Genomic DNA, 7022 nt, shown 5'->3' on the forward strand with positions numbered 1-7022 from the left:
TTAGTTTTATTTAACATTTAGTTATTGGGGGTTTGCATAGCATTCTTATTGTACATTTCACTGATTTGAGGAATATTGAATCTTTTCAAAAGTGAGATGAGTAAATGCACGCTCACATTTAGTCTAGAACTACAATAACCATCATGTTTACACAGAACACCTCTGCACTTCGATTTGTCTCAACATGGGTACAAGAGAGCTGTCAGTCAATAAATGGGAAAGTAACTTGCGTTACTTATTTGAAAAAGTAACTCAGATATTTTGTTGTAAAAGTAATGCGTTACTTCACTAGTTACTTGAAAAAGTAATCTGATTACTTATACAAGTTACTTATAATGAGTTACCCCCAAAACTGCTAATGTAACTGGCTCACACTCCTGGTCAGACTCACTCTGGGGCAGGGGTTCTGGGGCGATGGTCGGCGCTGTCCCTTCCTCTTCTGGCTCTGGCTCACTCATCACAGCGGGTGGTCGTTCTCCATCTGCGGGGCGCTCTAGCAAATTCTCTGCGACCGAGGGTGGTGGTAGGCTGGGCTTTGGATCTGGCTGTGTCCTAGATCATGGACAGATTATCTCCAGACACCTGATGGTCGCTTGGATAGTGGTAGTTCACCCAAATCCAGATCAATGATTTCAGGGTCTCATCGTTGCAGAAATATTCCATGAAATCCAGTAAATTGTGGCTCATATGAGCCATGGCAGCAAACTTTGTTGCATATTCTATTATAAGGTTGGTTGTTCTGTTACAAAGATAAAGGTCCAAAGATGAAGAAGAGTCATTTGGTTCTAATACAATTGATTAAACAATGAAATAAACTCAGGTAAATCCAGAGGGTGTAACAGAGTACACATAACACAAACAACAACCAACAACTGAAGAGTAGAACAGAGCAACTTAAATACAGGGCAAATAAGAGAACTGATGATTAACACCTGTGAAGATTAATGAATGTCCATGACAACAAATGAGAAGCGGGAAACTGAAACAAAGGAAGACAGGAACTACCGAATACAAACTAAAAGTCCATGAAAACGAAACTATAAGAACAAACATAACTGAATATGTGTAACACAGGAATTGTTCATTCTCCGAGCATGAGTTCTCCAATTAGTGCTGGGTCATGTCAGGTCATCTGCATTCTCCAGGATATCAAAGGCTTTCCCACAAAACCATTATCATTTCAAGACTAGTTAATTGCAGGTTGTTGACAATAATCACCCATTAATTTATCACGTTAACAAAACGCTTTATCGTGTAGACTTTTGTGGGCTGAAATGTGAGAGCTTAACCGTACCGGGATGAGGACTCTTGTGATGATAACAGAAAGAGTGTGCTGGTGAAGAATAGGAAGGTCTCTTGTGGAGCAGGATCTTTTGTTTGGGACCAAGGACTTCCAAAGATGTTTTGTCTGACACCGGATCTGTGTCCTTGATTTCTTGTATTGCAGAGAGAGGTATGAGTGCCTTGAGGCAGCTCTGCAAGTCTCTGAGGGGACAGTATGGGGTTTAAAATCCCCTGGTGAAAGTAAAAAAAAAAAAAAAAAAAACTTTTGCTTCCCGGGTGGTCCTTCATGGACCTTATCTGCAGTTTTTTTATAGGTCTCTCAGCAGTTTGCTCAGTATGGTACATGGATTCCCTGAGCATGTACTCTTGTCTTTAAAGCACCAGGGAATAAAGAGGAAATCATTTAAACTTTTGTTAAACTCTTGTTTGATAAATCAATAGACAGTTGTTCTTGCATGTTAATAGGAAATATTAACTATAGGCCAATAACTCAAAATATTAACTTTTGTAACTTACACATTTTGAAATGTGGAAGATGAATATAAAAATTAAGGCTTCTAAACTGAATCTGTCCCAAATATCACATCTATCATAAGAAACTGCAGTCCTTAAACCCGGAAGTGAATTAGCATTTTCGAGCCAGGGAATTTCCAATGGGTTTTTGGAATAGCGGTTTTATTTATGAGTAAAATAAATAAAACTCCATTTGTCATTGTTTGATTCTCATGGAATGCATGAATTAAGTTTATCTTGAATGTAATGCAAGTTGTTAAAAGCATCTGCCAAATGCAATTAGGTCTGTTGTTCATGTAAACATGCACTAGGCCTACTGTTCAAACCAAAATTTTAGAAAGAAAGTAATAGGCCTACTTTTATTCAGCAAGGAGGATGCATTACATTATTGGCCAAAAGGGACAGTAAAGGCCTATATCTATAATGTTAGATTTCTATTTCAAATAAATGTTATTTTGAACTTTCTATTCATCAAAGAATCCTAAAAAGTAGGCTACATATCACAGTATAGATATAAAATATTAAGCAGCACAACTGTTTTCAACATTGACAATAATAAAAAAAATGTTTCTTAAGCACAAAATCAGCATTGATTGATATCTGAAAGTGAGGGATCATGTGACACTGAAGACTGGAAGTGATGATGATGAAAATTCAGCTTTACCTTTGCAGAAAATCTATAGACTACAAACTTTTGAACAGTATAGTGTAAATATTGCCTACTACAACTAGGTCACATGGAATTGCGTTTACCTAGACTAATTAGACAACATTAGCAACTTATTATCAGCATAAAGGCCTAAAAAAAAACCTTTCTTTCCGGTTTGTCCAAGTTTGGCGTTGATATTGAACGCAATTTTTTGAACGGCGTTGAATTGTTTCCCTAAAGAGTATTATTGTAGATATGTATTATAGATGTGAGCATTTCGTCGATAATCACCTCGTAGGCTAAATAAACTCCGTCTGACCAATTTTTCCTAAAAAAAACCCCACACATTTAATGTTTTCCTCAGCGGTGCCACATGAGAAAATTCGTGAGCAACACCGACGCGTGTTCTGACAGCCATGGATGATTGGAAGAAGAAAAAAAACATATTTGTAAAGGGATTGAACAGCCGAGCTGTTTATGGGGTCACTGCACTAAAACGGATTTGAAAGAGTGGAGACCGTCGCTTCTCGGAGAATTTTCGGGGTCGGATTTCAGCAGTCCGTAGCGCTGTATAGTGCGGAGACTGAAGCAGTCTTTGTTCAGCCAGTCTGAAGTGAGAGACTGGAGAGGCAGTCAGGAGGAGAGAGTGAGATAGAGAGAGAGAGAGAGTGGGTGACAACACTCTGGAAGTGTTGATATCCACGTTTTTGCGCTAATATTATGCTCATACTTCTGAAGAAAATGAATCTTCGGTAAGTTGATGGGATGAATATATAATTCATCATGCAAACAGATACTGTATGGATATGTACTGTATTTGCGTTTAACATCACTGCATTCGTTTAGCCTCCTGTCGTGGCTCGTTGGTGCGCATCTCGCCTTGAGTTGTCTCTCATCTGCGCTTCATGTGATGGAAGGTAGGTTAATGCTTTTAAATATATATAGTCTATATAATAAAATTAAGTGCACATTTATCATGAACTTTTTCAGAATTTTGTCTGTAAAAAGTAAATAGCCTACAGTACAGTTATAGCCCACTAAACTATTTCTACCTGATATGACCCTTAAAATAACTTTTAATGATGTTGTACAATATATATTTTGGTTGATTTAGTCATATTAAATAATATATTTGACTTAAATCAAACATGAATTATATGTAGCCTACTTTTGGGTTTTTGACAAAGTTTTACAGTGTGTTAATGGGAAATCAGACTTTACAGAAAAACTGGCAAATCCAACACCTGTAGGCCTTTATGTGATGTAAAGAACATGGCAGAGTTGTAGACAGTTAAGATGATGACCGAGGTCACCATGCATACTTGATATGATTTATTTATTTTACTTATAATTTTTAGTGATGATTTAGAATAGATAAAATCAAACGAAACCAGCCATGCTTAAGCTTTAATGAATGTGTGTGTGCCTGTGTTTTTGTGTGTATTTGTACAACTATCTTTGTGAGGACCGGTTTGAATTTTGGACCATCGGAGTGAAGACAAAGAGAGTAAAGTGAGGGCATTTTGGCTGGTGTGTGCGTGTGTCTGTGTGTGTGAGTGAGAGAGAAAGAGATGCTACATCAGTTAGTTCTTATGATCACCTATGGACACTTGGCAAAATTCTAATCAGATCTTAAAATCCTAGCAGATCAATACATTTATTGAATTCCTGGACATGCATGTGATTTTAAATCTAGATAGATGTCTCTTTCAGGTATTTTTCCAGTGTTGTATTTGTATTATAAAGCAAATGCTTCTGTTATTTTATTTTTGGTATGCAGGTTTTGTTCTCCAGGCCTAGACATTGTGATTGCACAAAAAAAGTTTTGTAAATATTTAAGTCAAAAGAAACTTTGTATGTGTCTTATGGAAGCACTTGTAGAGGTTATAGTGCATATTAGGCAGACAGATTAATGCACGTGCCCAGGGCACTAGACCAGAGGTTGGCCCTGACAAGCTGAGATGAGAAATCAGAGCTCCGCTTAGCTAAACACGTATGCAACAAGAAATCGGAGCGCCGCACCACACCGCATCTCCCTACCCCATAACTTCAAAAAAATCATCGGAGCGCCAGGGAGCCTTTAGACAGGTCCGTTACGACAGCATCATAATCTGTCCCTGCATATCGGTCCAGTGCCCCACCAACCATTTAACAGCATATTTCGTATAGAGAACAAAGTGTCTATGTGTGTCTGCTTGTCATCAGGTTTTATGTGTCGCCGGCTGTGGAAACCCTGAATTAAGTGACATGCACAGGTAAATGCATAGGTAAACATTGTGTTGTCTGATGTCAGTTTCTGACAGCACCTATAGAACTGTTCGTAGAAGGCAGGTGACCTCTCTTTTATGGAGATATTTTTGCATATGCTTCCATCGCTGTCCAAAGCTTGGAATAGTATCACGGCCTACTTTTTTCAACACAATTATGTGCTCAGACATCTAGAGTGGCCAAAAATTGAGGGATAAACTATCAGAATAAAGTAAATCCTTCATATCCTCTCTGTGCAGGTTAGTTAAAGAGCTCACTGTCTTCAAAAGGCAATCATCCAAACAGCCGTGTAACTTTAGATGCTCTCCACTGACCTGAAGAACCTCATCAGTCTGATTTTTTTATCTCTTTTAACTGCTAGCACTTTTAAAATCTTTAGTAATTTTAAGTAATAAATGTCTAAACATTTTTTCAGCACTTTATAATAAGGTTTTACTTGTTAATGTTAGTTATTGCATTAAGTATCATGAATGCACAATACCATTTTTGAACAGCATTTATTAGTCCTGTTAATGTTATTGCTCATTGTTAGATCATATTACTTCTTTCAGAGGGTGTGTAGTTTAAGTCCAACAGACAATGCGTGACGCAGAATAACAAGCAACTTTTAATGAACAAAAAGATATATCAGAAGCTACACATTCAAGACAACATTAATTCGAACTGAGGATTTAAATACACAAAGGAAGATCATTAACAGAACAGGGAGCAGGTGTGTGTACTCATCAGAAAACATGACGACTAATAAGGAACTAGAAAACAGGCAAAACAGAGGGTATGTTTACATGAAAAAAGAAAATGACTAAAAATGGAAAAGGTTTTTTGTTTGTGTTTTTCACGTACAGACGACAATGTTGTCAAAAGGATCCCTGTTCACACTGATCTGCAAGGCCGATTAAAATGCTGTATTATGCATGACAACGCATGACGTCACCGTTTTCACAAATTCACGTTTTTGTAGTTTACACGGAGACAATAACGGTATCCTTTTCAAAAACCTGCACTTTGAAAAGTTTTCAAAAGTTTGTTTTCAGATCCCCAAATGGCATTGTTGTGTAAATGAATGGCTAACGCATTAAAAGTTTTCTGTTTTTAGTTAAAAATGGTGTCGTGTAAACGGCTCAAGAGACAAAGAAAACCATAACTAGAAACTAAACAAGACAATGAAACTAGACATGACCGTGACAACTTCATTACTTCAACTGATTGCAATGTTCGCAACTGTAAAAACTAAATAAAATTTTACTATTCAAAGTTTGGGGTCGTTAAGGCTTTTGTGATGGTTTTGAAAGAAGTCTCTTATGGTCACCAAGACTGCATTTATTTGATAAAAAAAAAAAACTGTAAAGACAGTAAAATTGTGAAAAGTTATTATTTAAAATAATTGTTTTCTATTTGAATATATTTTAAAATATAATGTATTTCTGTGATGGCAAAGCTGTCCACTCCAGTCTTCAGTGTCACATTATCCTTCAGAAATCATTCTAATATGCTGATTTGATGATCAAGAAACATTTCTTATCAATGTTGAAAACAGTTGTGCTGCTTAATATTTTTGTGGAAACCTTGATATGCATTTTTAGGATTCTTTGATAAATAGAAAGTAAAGAAGAACAGCATTTATTTGAATAGAAATAGTTTTTAACATTGTAAATGTCAAAATTTTGATCAGTTTAAGGAGTCCTTGCAAAATAAAAGTATTAATAATAAATAATAATAATAATAATCTTACTGTCTCATGGATGAAACAAAAATAGATTGTAAATTGCATTTGATGCTGCAAAAAAATGTTTTTGCTCTTCCAGATCATAGATTAAATCCTCAGATGAAAAGCACAAAAATTAATGAGAGAGAAAATGAGCAATTTTAAACAAGCAGCTAAACATCTGTTTAATATTTAATTTTTATTGGAAGCAAGTGAACACTGAGAGAAAGAGAGTGTGAGATGCTGTTCCTCATTCTGTTCATTATTTTAGGACGCTAATTGTACTTAATTTCTCCTCCAATCTGGTTATATTGAATATTATTTAGATGTTTAATTTTCTGGGTGCCTTTAATACACACACTAATCGAAACATATTTAGTTCTTATTGGTTCAAAAACTTTTCATATTAAGTTTGTTATATCGTACATGGGTTGTTCTCTCCTATTCACCTTATAATGAAGGTAAGGGTTAAAAGTATTAGTATAGTAGTGACAGAATATTTATATAGTGTAGTAGATATTAATATAGAATATCTGTGTCATTTGTCTGGGATTGTCTAACTACTAACTTGTGGCCAAATACTGATCGGTTTCCTGTGATCTC

This window comes from Rutilus rutilus, assembly GCF_951802725.1.
Source record: "Rutilus rutilus genome assembly, chromosome: 6".
Taxonomy (NCBI): Eukaryota; Metazoa; Chordata; class Actinopteri; order Cypriniformes; family Leuciscidae; genus Rutilus; species Rutilus rutilus.